This window comes from Doryrhamphus excisus, chromosome 17 (genome assembly GCF_030265055.1).
Source record: "Doryrhamphus excisus isolate RoL2022-K1 chromosome 17, RoL_Dexc_1.0, whole genome shotgun sequence".
Lineage (NCBI taxonomy): Eukaryota > Metazoa > Chordata > Actinopteri > Syngnathiformes > Syngnathidae > Doryrhamphus > Doryrhamphus excisus.
This window is the reverse complement of record NC_080482.1, coordinates 9,832,875-9,848,364: the sequence shown is the minus strand read 5'-3', so window position 1 is coordinate 9,848,364 and position 15,490 is coordinate 9,832,875. Positions and strand designations below refer to the sequence as shown.

Here is a 15,490-nt window from a genome sequence, read left to right as displayed (position 1 = left end):
CAAGTAAAAAAAAACCAAAACAAAACATGAGCTTAAAATGTATAAATCCACACAGTTCTGTTACTTTGATCCCACATACAAGTGAGGCTGAATACCAATGTCATACCTTCATCACTTGACTCTACAAAATATAATGCAATATTATATAAAGGAACATGTATATATGCTTGAGGATTAAAATGAGTAAAATCAATAAATCAAATCAAATATTCTACCACATATTATAAATGGCTGCAGTAGGTTAGAATAAAAATATTAAAATACCAAAACTACAACATCATATAATTTAATGGAACATAATTTGGGTTTAAATTTATTTTTTGCATTTTTTTTGTTTAATGTAAATAAATTAATTCCATAATTATTGTTTGTGACAATACATAGCATTGTTTCATGGGTGAGAAAATTTGTATCATCAATAAATATACGTATTTTAATGATATTTGTTATTATGCAACAATACAAATACCAGCATACCTTGCAGCCCTTGTGAGGACAAGCGATATAAAAATAGATTGTGTAACAATACAGCATAATATACAGAAAATTAGGTGGACAGTAAATATTTTAAACAATTTATATTATATCCATGTATTGTAAACCTTTTTTGCACATTTTATTCCTTCTCTTCAACACCGCAATGCACAACTTATTAATATTTTATTTTTCCAACACCTTCCCTTCCCACCTTTCCCTTACATAGTGAAAGGCACAAGTTATGACAAAATGTAAGCAAACAAAATAAGTGTCAACATGTAGAAGATACAGTTTGAAGGAATTTTCAGTAATGGACAAGTAGAAGGGCTTGAGAGGAAAAAAAATTGCGCAAATTCACTACTTTACAGTTCGAACATCACTCCCGCGCTTAATTAAAATTATCGCTATTTCCTGTTTGACTGTGGCATATTACTAGTCAAAAATCATTGAAGGACGAGTCATGTAGTATTTCTGGTCACTATTATATTAGATTATCTACACACTGCATGGGGTCAGCCACAGCATGTCCAACATGACAAAGTGAAAATGTTCTCTTCTCATTCTGTGTGGAAGTGGTAAATTTTTGGCTTGTGACTTTGCCTTCTTACGCACCCCGTAAAAATTACACTTAAAAACTTTCTAAACATTTTCTATGCTCCAATCACAACAATTAAATTTGTTTACATTGAATCCTATTTTGCGGGTGTACCAATTGACCGTGATAAATGAGGGACAACTGTACTGACTGTATGTTCTTTTATACAACTTAAACATATTTGAAACAAATAATCCTATAATACTATACCACAATACTAATACCACTACTACCACCACTACTACTACTAATAATAATACTAATACCACACCATATACTTTACTACATACCATTCTTCATAACTGCTTCTACTGTGCCATATATACAGTGTTCCCCTGCTCCACTGTGGTTCACCTTTCGCGGATTTGCTGCTTCACTGTTCGAGTGCAATTTGTTATACAACAGTGTATAAACATGCATTGTGTTCTGCGGACTTGTGGTGTATTAGGGCGATCAATCTGTGCTTTTTTTGTACAGTATGTGTGCTATTGTATTTACTACTGCTAACTCATGTGATAGTTGAAGATGTGTCCAGACATGCCCCGTTCATCTCAGTATGTGTAGCCAGCCACAATAGTTCTGATTCGCTAAGGGAAAACCCGCCCATTGTGTTCTGTGTTCTGATTGGTTCTAGACTATTCAATTAATCCCCTTCGTGTTTTGGCTCGCAATGTACTTTAAAGCAGGAAACTCTTTGTGTAAACAACAGTATCAAAATGATGTAAACCTACACTGAAAACTCAACAAAAGTTGCTGTCTTGAGTGAATTGTGTCAAGAAAAAAAAAAAAAAACAGTTGACACTTTACAAGGCCTGGGAAAAGCTCCAGATACACATATGGCGTCTTCAATCTTGCTAAGCCGAGGGGGCCCAGCAGTGACTGATACACTCAGGACTTCCATTAAGCACCAACTGCTGCCGCTGCTTGTATTTGCTTTTTGTGACGACTGCAAATAGATGCTCCCGTCTTCCGTGACATTGTTTCCACCGACGTCTTGTTGACAAAGTGCTAGGTTCTTCTCATATTTTTTTTCAAATTGTGGTAGCGTAGACACGAGTACACACTTCACCACTACTCCATTCAATTAAGACACCATTGTTAGATAAATAGATACCGCTGCCTGGCATATGGTAATGGCGATCCCTGAGTGCACTTATCAAGGATTATGGAGTATTCCTACAACTAAAAGCTCACGTTTCTTTGAATGCGCTTCCGTTTGTCAAGGACTCACTGAGGTAACACTGTAATTTGGACACTAAGCTGGTTCCTGGTAATAGGAAGACACCCATCAACTAGCCAAAACATGACCGTCAGTCACCTGAAAATGAACCTTCAATATCTCCTTATAACAGGAACTCATTCATTCATTTTCTACCACTTTTCCTCACAAGGGTTGCGAGGCAGGCTGGAGCCTATCCCAGCTGTCTTTGGGCGAGAGGCGCAATACACCCTGGACTGGTCGCCAGCCAATCACAGGGCACATATAGACAAACAACCATTCACACTCACATTCATACCTATGGACAATTTGGAGTCGCCAATTAACCTAGCATGTTTTTGGAATGCGGGAGGAAACTGGAGTACCCGGAGAAAACCCATGCATGCACGGGGAGAACATGCCAACTCCACACAGAGATGCCCGAAGGTGGAATCGAACTCAGGTCTCCTCGCTGTGTGGTCTTTAAAAAAAAATACAAATAACCAATGCAGTTAGTTAGGAGCTTGTTTTTGTTCCACAGGGAAGCACATTCATGGTGTACCTACTAACATTTCGAAGTGTCGCTGAAAAATTGGAATTGAACCCTGGTCTCCTAGCTGTGAGGTCTGCGCGCTAACCACTCGACCACTGTGCCGCTGGTACGGCAGTAACTTATATTACCAGGAATTTATTTACCTGGCAAAAAAAAAATCCTGGTAATCAGGATGGTACACAATTCCACTGCCCATCAACAAATCAACAAATTTTGTCCACTATCAGGGAACGTTTATTTTCTTTTTTTTTACCTGGTGTGGTGAGGGTCTAGTCAAACCTGGACCAAACCAGGATCGAGTGCTCACTTTTTTACCAAAGTCCCAAAGTGCAAATAAACAGTACAAAATGCATACAGTGAAAACAATAGAAAAGATTCAAAGATGTTTACAAATTAGTGGTGTGTCGGTCATGAACGAACAGGTCAAAGAACTAGTTCTTTTTTGTGAACGGAATGAACGAGGTCAGCGCCCCTAAAATAACCCATGAGTCAATTCAGTTGCTTTTCAAATGCTTTTTTTTGATTGGCTGCAGAGTGCTTGCTCTCTTGTCTTATCCTATCGTCGCGCCTCGCTCTGTGGGTAGGTGGGGTTATCTGACTGAAAGACCGAGACGGCAATCTCTCGGTCTCGGTCTTTCGTACTGGAAAGACCACTTCACGCGCCAAAAAGTTAGTTGTTATGCCAAAATATTCAGGTCAAATCTGCCTCAAAAGTCAAACAAAACCTGGAAATGAAACCCTCCGCTTGAAGAACTTCAACTCTAAGACATGCATCATAACCTCACAAACAGAAGCAACATTTTGGCGCTAACTGCAAACATGCTAACCGGGATGAATGCTAACCAAGGTCCCCAGATTTTTTTTTTTTTTTTCTTTTTTTGGTGTGAACCAACTTTGGAGGTTCTGCTGTAAAATAAAAAAAAAAGTTATTTGGTTTTCACACGTCAAAAAACAAACAAACAAACAAAAAAAGACCCGTATGAACAGTGTGAGTGAACGGACTGACTCGACATTGTTGACCGGGTCTATGCACAGAGGGAGATCACAGGCTAACAACCAATTGACCGAAATGAACAAAATGAACAGATCTTTTTACTGAATGAACCAGAATGATCCGGTTCACTGAAATGAACGGGTTTGCCCACCACTATTACAAATATACAGTAATTCCCGACCACTTTACGTGTCTGTGTGCAATAATGTACTTACTGAATGTAGTTAGTGAAGGACATGCTTTGTCACACCCAGGTAATGTTGCTGGAAATTAAGGTTATTAAAAACCATGGTTACATGTTACTATTACACCTCTAGATTCAGTCAGTCTCACATAGTACAATCAGAGTTCCGCAACAGTTACATATGACTGACAACAAAACACAAAAGCGCTTGGTGGGAACCTGTTAGTTTTCATGTATAATTCAATGAATATAGTGATAAAAAATGCCATTTCATATTCAGGTCAGTACGGAAATGCTATTCATATTCATTTCTGTCCTGTCATGAGACGCATTGTCTGTCATTAGTCATCAGTTATGGATGAATGCCGCTACAACCGACCTCATATTACTCATTAGGATGTCACACGAGTGCTAACGTTGCTGCTATTTCCTCCTATTTAATACAGATTTGTATTGGTTGGCCGTTTGATAATGTCCTGATTAGACTCAATATTGCTTTTGTCACAAGCGTTATTGCTGTCATCCATTATGATACACTGGCCGCGCCGGTGGTTTTCAGAGAGGCAGACATTTCAACAAGGGAACGTTTCATTCGGATCGGGATGCACATTTGAAAGAACGCTCGGTGAACATGTAAAGGATTAACTCCAAAAGTGTTATACCCTTTCTTTGGCTTTTCGGTGGAAAAGGAAAAGTGTGATGAAAGAGAAATACAACCTCCACCTCATACAGTACACTTTTGCATATTAAATTAGATTTTTGACTGGTACTGTGGCTGCTGAGTACAATATGACAAATATCCATTCATCCATTTTAGGAGCCTATCCCAGCTGTCTTTGGGCGGGAGGCAGGGTACACCCTGGACTGGTCGCCAGCCAATCACAGGGCACATATAGACAAACAACCATTCACACTCACATTCATACCTATGGACAATTATTGTGGCAATAAAAACATGTTATCTTTTGTTATTGTAATCTACCACTTATTTCACTGTAACTGAACACGCAGCAATATTAAAAAAAAAAAAAGAAACAAAGTTTCAATTTGTCTTGTCTTGTAAAAGAAAGTCCTATATTTTAGCCAATGCGGCTATTCCATCAGTGTATATACACAAAATAAACAATATAAATGCATAAAACACCACAAAGTGACCGCAAAAACACAAAAATATGTCCTAAAAAAGAGGCGTTGCCCCTCTCCACATTTACAGTTCACACTTTGAGGCTTCAGTATATCATGGTTTTTCAAAAATAATCATAATAATTCATAAATAATGCTGTTTCCTGGTTGAATATGCCATATTATTATGTTATGTCAATTTAAACTAATATGTATTTGTTGCCTATAATAAACATTGTCGGCTAAATGAACAAAACTATAAATTTATGGCATTCAAAAGACTCATTGAAATTGTCATATTTAGTTATTTAAAATGATCACAAAGTGTCAGTCATGTTACTATAATGTTCGACACACAAACAACAAACTTGATTGCCAGAACAACAGGCTTTTATTGCAGGTTTGAATTATCTCATCTAATTTTCATTACCTAATTTTCTTTGATTATAGATTGTATATCGGATAATAGGAATGTAAAGTTGATGATGGGCTTATTATTTCATATCTAGAGGGTTCTAACGATGTTACAACCCATAATTAGAAGGTTATAAATATGTTTTCAATGCACTAGCTACAAAAGTATTGCATTTATAAAGAAAGGATCCTATTTTCACCAAAATTCACTTATCATAGTTGGGTTTGGAAACAATTAATGGTGATAAACAAGGGATTATATTATGTATTATTGTCTTGTACTAAAGCCTGTGCAATTATTAAAAAAAACAACATTTTTTTGTTACTTATTGTGATATTAATTCAAAATCCAAATGAACTGACAGCTAAAACAGATTGTCTGTGAGTTCCGATGGTCCTCTGTATGCAACACGAGTGGAAGACAAACATGGATGGGGAATAGCACACACTGACATCGTCCTTATCCATTGTGGTGATACAACATGTAGCTGTCAGCAAACAAACAGCCACTGGCATCTCCCCACCATCTTGGGGCGAAGGACCCGACACCATGTATGATCCCCGGCAAAGCCCACGGACGTTTTATTCCACCATAAAACATTCTCTCCGGACCAGTTGAAGTCCTAATGACAACGCAGATCGCTGCGTTTCCTCATATGCGCCTCCTGAGTACCACTCGTGGCTTTTGTGGCCTTCTTAATTTGATATCATCAAACAGCATACAGTGATGGCTGCCGTGGTGGTGGTGCTGTGGGTTGCCGCTACCGGTGGTCCCTCCTGGAGGCTAATGAGACTCTGATCACATTTGGTACATCCTCATCTAGCAGGTCAACAAGCGTGCAAGAAGCAGTGTTCTCATTAGGACACAGAACATTGATTAAAATGAAAAGGCGTACAGCAAAGCTTGAGAGGATGCCTGAGACTAACGTCAATATTTAATACACTGATGCCTGTGTTTGCTCCCACAAGCTGAAATGTTTTTGTTTGTCTACTTCTATATTTTTATCCCTACAATATGTCAGAGCACCATTTGTTTTTACTATACAGACCATATATCATCTGGCACTAAACAGGAAACACATTGATGTAGATCAGGGGTCTCAAACTCAGTTTTCCTGGGGGCCACTGGAGCTAGGGTCTGGGCAAGGCTGGGCCCCATCAGGTTTTCCAAAAAACAACAACACATTTATTAAAAACAGAAAAATATACAAAGTTTTTCAGTGCTTTGGTTCTGATTTTCTACAATAAAAGCTCTGATAAAACATTCCACTGTTCTCAAATATCTTATTTTTTATTTATCTGCACAAAATAAGATGAAAAATAAACAAATCAAAAATAAAGAAAATCAATCAATCAGTAATAAATAAATATAATAATAATAATAAAACGGCAAATAATAAAAACTTAAGAAACCACATATACTTGGTGGGTAGACAAATTATTTTTTTCAGATTAAAATGAACAAAGCATTATTAGAGCCCTGTAGACATGACAAAACACGACTATAGTCACATTTATACTCTTTTTATTTACAACATATTGCGCAACTGCAGGGTCTTGAGACACATGCTAACTCGCAAACTCGAGAGCTAGCGACCTAAACGGTAGCCTTCAAGTTATTTCCTTTAAACTTAAATAGCCAAAAACTTACCACTTCCACACGGATAGGGGGGATAACTATTAACAGTTATTTAACCTTTAACATGAACATTAATCAGACGCAATAATTTTTTCTGGGTACATGATACCATACAGCATCCATATCAAACTTGCGCGGGCCGCACTAACATTAAACTTTCATATCAAGGCGGGGGCCTCAAACTAGTGTCCTGCGTGCCACATTTGGCCCGCGGGCCGCGTGTTTGAGACCCCTGATGTAGATGGATGTTTAACTGATGCGGTATGCTTTGGATCATGGATGGAGTGATATTAGACACATGTGGTATGCTTTGGATACTTTCCACAAATGGATAGATGGTTAAATAAATAGATCTTCTTCTTTCTCTTTGAGATTTTCTCTTCAGGGGTCGCCATGGCAAATCAATCTCCTCCATCCAACCCTTTCTTCTGCATCAGTCTCTCCTCACGTCCTCCTTCACTACATCCATAAACCTCCTCTTTGGTCTTCCTCTACGCCTCCTACCTGGCAGCTCTAAACGCAGCATCCTTCTACCAATATATTCACTATCTCTCCTCTGGACATGTCCCAACCATCTCAGTCTGACTTTATCTCCAAGGCCTATAACATGTAATATCCCTCTGATATACTCCTTCCTGATCCTATCCATCCTGGTCACTCCCAATGTGAACCTCAGCATCTGTTAAATAAATAGATAAATGCATTTAAAACATACTATACTTTGGATCATGCATGTCTTCTTTCCATTGACAAATAGGCAAGTTTTTATACCATTTTTATGCAGTGAGATATGTAAGTAATGGCCACAAGTCTATACGAACACAAAACCAGTGGAATAACTCAATTTGAGGAGTCCTACAGTGGTCCTTAAGGGTCAAAATAACAGTCATTATACTTTCACTGATGGATTGAAGTAGTGCTGAAAGCACAGCAAGACATTTTTATTTGAACATGTTAATTTCCAGCAACACAAGCTGGTCAAAAACCCCAATGAAAACTAAATTTACACGTGTTGTTTTTATTTAAATATTCAAATATTCATGGAGTATTGTTTCTAATCATATTCCACAAAAGGAAAGGTGGCGAGCATTTTTCATCAGAAATATAACCCGATGAGACGTGTAAAGGCCAGCCGAGTCGCCTCAGCGGCGGCGGATGCTTTCTTGGCCGTCGGGTTCGCCACCTGATTGCTATCAGACAGCAACCCGGTGGCTCCCAGCGGATATCATGCCATTATCTCAGGTTTAGCACAGCCTCTTAATCACAGCAGACGCGCAAAGTCATTAGTCTCTGTCAGTTTTCTACACCACTCAACGAGCGTGATTGTAATCTGTGGGATGTTTTTTGGGGGGTTGGCTTCGAGAAAACGGTATCACACCATGAACCTTGTGCTACGGTTGGCTGCACGCACTCTAATGGAAGGTATCATCATGTTGATGTGCTGCAATCTTTAATTTACTCTACATGTGTTTTGTATTTGGCATTTCTGGGGTAGTGTTTGCTAGATTATATACACGCTTACTGAGTGTGACCAAATGTCTTAAAAATATTGATTTTTAAAGGTAGAAAAGGTGGACACGTTCAATATATATTTTTGTTTATGCCTCTGCGGCGACTTATTTTTTTTTTGCTTATAGAAAAATCAATGGGTCTTGCTTGAGTTATCAAATCGTACGTCTCTTGGAAAAGAAATTGCCAAAGGGGGCTGCAAAATCGATGGTGAGATATTGCGTTATTTAACAGGTGGCCATAAATAGTGCGGTGTGATGATGGTAACTTGTTAGAGTGAGAGGACAAAGAAAGGTCACGCAGCATGAACCTTTCACTTTGGCTATGGATGAGGTTTTCGGAATTTAGCAATGATAAAATGGTGTTTCAATTCGAATCGGAACATTGCAAAACTATTTTATTCATTCTAAACTTTTAATTTTGGCTGTCAATCTGATTTAAAAAGACAACATTATCACCATCAAACCTTTGTCCACCAGAGGGGCCCAGAAAATCCCGAGTCCAGAGGGAGACTGATGTCACTGCAGCACCCTGATGAATGTGTCATGTAGGGTTGCCAAACAAATTTTGTCCTTTATTGCTGCGAGAATCAAACCAATTGTCTGTAAAACCTCAATGGCTTCAGTTTGACAACTTGACGCAAGGCTGCTCTAATCGATGCCGTTTGATCAATCCCTTATCACAACTATTGACGTTCGACTTTTTTTTGCATCTTTGCCTGCACGCTTTGCCTAGCTGTTACTGTAGTTTGTATTGGCGGCAGCCCGAGTTAGTTATCTGCTAGCGTCTGGTCTTACAACTTCATTCATTCATTCATTCATTTTCTATCGCTTATCCTCACAAGGGTCGCAGAGGCTGCTGGAGCCTATCCCAGCTGTCTTCGGGCGAAAGGCAGTGTACACCCTGGACTGGTCACCAGCCAATCGCAGGGCACATATAGACAAACAACCATTCACACTCACATTCATACCTAGGACAATTTGGAGTCGCCAATTAACCTAGCATGTTTTTGGAATGTGGGAGGAAACCGGAATACCCGGAGAAAACACACACATGCACGGGGAGAACATGCTAACTCCATACAGAAATGGCGAGGGTGGAATCAAACTCGGGTCTCCTAGCTGTGTGGTCTTAAAAAAATACAAATACAAATAACCAATGCAGTTAGTTAGGAGCTTGTTTTTGTTCCACAGGGAAGCACATTCATGGTGTCCCTACTAACATTTCGAAGTGTCACTGAAAAATTTTACTCTGTTGTTGTCATAATAGTAATTATGTCTTATCCTCAAAACACTTGTGTGTTGTGTGTGGTCATTTTGTGACATTTTCAACAAAGTGTACCCAGGCATGCCCATATAAGGAAGTGAAAAAACTTGTTTCTTCTTCCATAGCTCACTGCCAAATGTACAAACCTCATTATATGAAACTTTAGCACCGTTTAACACGAGAATGCAACATTCTAACAACATTTATAGGTCAGAACAGTAGAAAAAACATAATATGTCCCCTTTGATTAAAAAAATAAAACAGACATTTGTGACAGGACAGTCAAGATGAATTGATCAGCAGAAAATCGAGCACGCTCCAGAAATCACTTTGCCAATAGCAGTGATGAATCAATTTGAAGAGGACAGCAAAATCAATGCATAATCAAGGTGATTATTCAACAGAGGAGGGAACATTGATGCAGGAAAATAATTGCCATTGAAGGTAGAAGTCGAATGGATGCTGTAAACCACCACAGTGACACTGACTGTTGATTATATGTCTTCCAAAAGGGGGCAGCTTGTATTTATTTTGCAATTTTGGTTCATTCATTGAGTTGTCCGAAAGCTACAGTGGAGTAAAGTGAGTTAAAGTTGCATTTGTTGTCTGTGAGCAAATGGCAGAAATGCGTAATTGACTTTGGTTCAAAATTTACCATAAACATGACTTGTGTAATTATTAAATTAAATTTAGCCGCAGAATCCTACCCGTCTCTCTTCAATTGCCATTGGTCAGTCAGCCCTAAATATCTCTCACAATATTTTAAACACAGTGTCATCTTACAAACTACATTAAACTCATCACACAGTAACTTAACACTCTCGGAAATATACAGCCCTGAAAACAAGTTTAAAAAAAAGTTTTCACATAATGTATGTCATGTAAGCGACAAGCAGCTGCAATGCTGTCTCTGTCCGCCAGAGGAAGCCAGAAAACCCAGAGTCCAGAGGGAGACTGATGTCACTGCAGCACCCTGATGAATGTGTTGCTCAGATGCAATGCATTATGAGAAAAAATTCAATGTTCTTTTTTTTTTTATTCCAAACTAGTATTGGTACTAAACAGGGGGGCGTGAAAACATTTCTGTCCCTTTGGGGGGGTATGACAAAATAATTTTGAACCACTGGGTTAAAAAAACATGCTTTAGACAGGAATTTAAGTGTTTGTATTATTCAACTTTTTTACAGCATTTTTTTTTTCGGCTCCAAATATCGCTTATCGGCCTTCTTAAATACTCAGAATTGGTATTGGTCCAAAAAAAAAAAAAAATCATATCGGTCAATCTCTACTAAGAACTATTGTCTTTGTCACCTATAAGACAAAAGCTAAAATATGGATGATTTTTTTTTCAAATAGCTTAGCATATATTGATCTAAACTGAATTGGTTTTAGGGCTGCACAGTGGTCGAGTGGGTAGGGCGCAGGTCTCACAGCTAGGAGATCCAAGTTCAATTCTAACCTCGGCCATCTCTGTGTGGAGTTTGCATGTTCTCCCCGTGCATGTGTGATTTTTCCTCACAAGGTAGACGGTAGAAAATGAATGAATGTATATTTCAGAGGTATACCTTTGGAGTGTTAAGCTGCCGTGTGATGAATTTAGTGTTTATGTGTTCTTAGTAAGATGACTCTGTGTGAAGTTTACGTGTTCTCCCCATGCATGCGTGGGTTTTCTCCGGGTACTTCAGTTTCCTCCCACATTCCAAAAACATGCTAGGTTAATTGGTGACTCCAAATTGTCCATAGGTATGAATGTGATGTGAATGGTTGTTTGTCTATATGTGCCCTGTGATTGGCTCCTCACATCCTTCTATGTTTCTGTGGCATTTATTTCATTCATGAAGTCAAATTGTAGCTTTAATAACATGGTAAATAAATAGCTGCCGCTATCGTAATTGCCAAGGGTCGTCTATATCTACATATGTGACAACAGTAAACATGCTGCCAACAGCATCTGCTCCTGAAACCTAAAATCGGCATCCTTTTGTGTGCACGTGTGACCGCCTCACTTTTAACCTCTCGCTATGCTAATCCTTCGCTGCCTGTGAGCCACCTTGGCTCGAGTACAAAGAAAATGCGGCTTATCGCAAGTTTCATCCGCGTTGTTGCAGCGGCAGCGTTGCTCAAGGATAAATCTAAATTCAGAATTTAAAAGTTACAGGATGAAATAAATGAAATGTCCCTTAGATGTTTATGGTGAATCAAATCATGGCTTGTTTGTCCTTGCCAGAATAATCCTGATACCCGTTTGGCAGTGAGGTATTCCTTTAACAACATGAAAAAGAACTGAGGATTCATTTAGAATTCAAATAAAATAATACGGAAAACATTGTGAACTGAAAGTAGGTTATCCTGAGTCGTATAGTTGTGTAGTTTTGTATCCCAAGCCCCTTTCACACAGCCTGTAAAAGCATTCCTTTTCTGTGTGGATGTTCAGGTGATTTAATATAGAACATAATAACATAATTAGGGAATTAAAACAACCTGGCAATTTTTCAGCTTTTGAGGAACCATCAGAGCTGTAACAGAGGCAGGATGGGACTGTGTGAAAGGGTATTCCGTAACAAAGACCGGAGACAACACCTGACACTTTTCATCTGTTGTGTTGAAAGCGACTGTTGCTGTCCCGGAATCTTGTAATATCCCGTTTTTGTTTTGTTCTGTGTGAAAGGCATGTGCAATTAAATGCCAGATTTACAATTTGAGTGCTGACGAACCAATTTTGCAGGATCTCAGTGTGAAAGAGGCTTCAGTTTCCTTGATAGCAGAATTATTTTATTATCAAAGACCTGCTATGTTGTCCCCTATTCAAAAATACATTTTATCTGTGTGAAAGGATATTCCACAATAGCCGGAATAAAGGTGTGAAGTTCAACACATAATATTTACTCCTCGATGGCATGTTATTTTGAAAGAAATGTTGCTGTGTGAAAGTGCACACACATACTACTACAAACTCTGTGTAAAAGGCAAAGGTGGATGAATGGTGGATTTTCACTGATCCAACAAATTTGTGGCATCTCTGTGTAAAACAGAGAGTCTTTTTTTAGGAAAGACCTTCTCTGTCACTCTCATGTACTGCAATAAGACACAATTCCTGTTTTATTATCAAATACCTGCTATGTTGTCCCCTATTCAAAAATACATTTTATCTGTGTGAAAGGATATTCCACAATAGCCGGAATAAAGGTGTGAAGTTCAACACATAATATTTACTCCTCGATGGCATGTTATTTTGAAAGAAATGTTGCTGTGTGAAAGTGCACACACATACTACTACAAACTCTGTGTAAAAGGCAAAGGTGGATGAATGGTGGATTTTCTGTTCTAACACTGATCCACCAATTTTGTGGCATCTCTGTGTAAAAAAGAGTCAATTTTTTTTAGGAAAGACCTGCTCTGTCACTTTCATGTACTACAATAATACACTTTTCCTGTCTAAAAGGATAGACCACAATGCCTGGACCGGAATGTGAATTTGAACAATGAATAATAAATAAATACCGATCTACAGTTTTAGTGCCGATGCACCGATTTCACAGGATGTCTGTGTGAAAGTTCCAGCTTCATTTATAGCAAACATTTACTTTATTATGAAAGAACTGTGCAAAAAAACCCACAGTCGTGTTGACCATTAGCTTTTTACACAGCATGTTCTCATTATTGCGGAACTATTCGTCTAGGAAGAAGCAATCCACTAACGGCCACAGATCAACAGATGAGGTCTCTCTCTCGGTGGGAGCAGCAGTCGCCGATTATTGATGACCTCATTAGAATACCGCCTGTTCTGGCTCGCTTTGAAGGACTTCTCAGGACGACAACAACCACGAAACGATGATACGGAGCCAAAGAGGCGCTTCCTAACGGCCGGGAACGGTGCGTAATTGCAATGGGTGTCAGAGTCTCTGTTTAGCTTTTTTTTTTTTTTCACAGGAAGCTTTCAGTTCCTCCTTTTTCCAACGGTTTCCAACGGAATATCCAGTCGGTTAGTCGTCACAGACTGGTGTGTTTAACGATGTTTAATTATAAGATGTCACACTGTTGATGCTTGAGCCACAGGTGCTGCCTCCATCTTGGAAGAACAAAAGCCTCATTGAGCAATCATGTGGCATAATTAAAGTGTCTCATGAATTCTGGGTGGAAAAAGTACAAAAGATGGGGAGGGAATACACGCTGTTGTGGATATTAGAGCATTGCAGCATAGTGGTCATCTCCATAAATGAGCATTTTTTCTGGCTTTGTTCTTCTATATATGGCACTTCAGTGACTTATGATTATGATTAATGCAATACATCATTTTATATATTTTATATTGATTTTATATTTATATTTTTATATTTTTTTGGGTGATGTTTGATTATTCAATTTCTAAAACGTACATTTAAAAAATTCAATCATGCGTTAAAGTATGGCGTCCTATCGATTATGCTGAGGTCACAGGTCAAATAAAACTAATAAATAAAATAATAATAATGATGATAAGAATAATAATTTATTTAATATTTTTGTATGAATAATAATAACCAAAATAATATTGGATTTTTTTTAATGCTACTACTTGCAGCTACTAAATTCTAGTAATAATAGTCATAATAATAATGCATGCATAACACTAAGATATTTATAGATTTTTTTATTTTTTTAATATAATTTTAAACTACTTCCAGCACTGCTATTACCATAATTAATAAAATATTCATATTTATATCATAAATAATTTGAAATGATCATATATTAATTAATTTATTGTCACTTTTTGAAAATCTAATTTATAAAATTACTCTGTTTATTTGGGTTTTGTAGTAATATGGCAAAACAATATAATAATATAATAAAATATAAAGTCATAGTTGTCCCTCACCATATCATGGTTTGAATTTTACTGTTTCACCATTTTAAAAAAATATATATGAATTAATAAATTATGCAGTTTCGTGGTTGAATACAACCTATTATTAGCGAAAACTGGGGCTGTCAATCAATTAAAATGTTTAATCATGATTAATCACATTTTTGTCCACAGCTAACTCGGAATTAATCACATATAGAAATGCGTTTTTAGCTATAAGTAGGGGAAATATCTTTGGTAAACAATCTGATGTGCAACTACAACGATAATTACATTTTGTATTTTTGTGATTCATGCATATTTCATGTATGGCATAGATTTCCAATATATTGTAGTTTTATTTAAGAAAATAAATGGCTTACTTGCCACAGTCTGCCATTACATTGGCTTCCACTAAACAACAGCACCAACAGGTAGCTCACTTATCTTATTGTTCAAGTCCCACTGTTGTTCATCAGCATGCTGCAGCAGGAGCCGGGATTTGTCAGCCCCATTCCTCTATCTGGGCCGGGAGAGTGATGTAGCTTAAGCTGCTTTTCGGCTTTACGCGAAAAAGGATGTTGCGCTTCAGCCCTGCAGGACGGCTCCATCTTTGTGGTAATGAGATGCCCTTGTGCAAACTACAGCCACATTAAACCAGCGTGTTAGCATCGGGATACATCTTGTCACTGCAACCCCGTGAGAGGGGTTCCT

At 38.1% G+C, this 15,490-nt stretch overlaps 1 long non-coding RNA gene across 1 annotated transcript in view; it reads left to right on the top strand.

The window, feature by feature from the left end:
• Window positions 1-14,079, top strand: part of LOC131105753 (uncharacterized) — a 67,417-nt gene extending 53,338 nt beyond the window's left edge. The window contains exons 2-3 of the long non-coding RNA XR_009119986.1: window positions 13,632-13,824; window positions 13,882-14,079. This is a non-coding gene — a long non-coding RNA (uncharacterized LOC131105753). The remainder of the gene's footprint in view (window positions 1-13,631; window positions 13,825-13,881) is intronic.
• The last annotated feature ends 1,411 nt before the right edge of the window (window positions 14,080-15,490 follow it).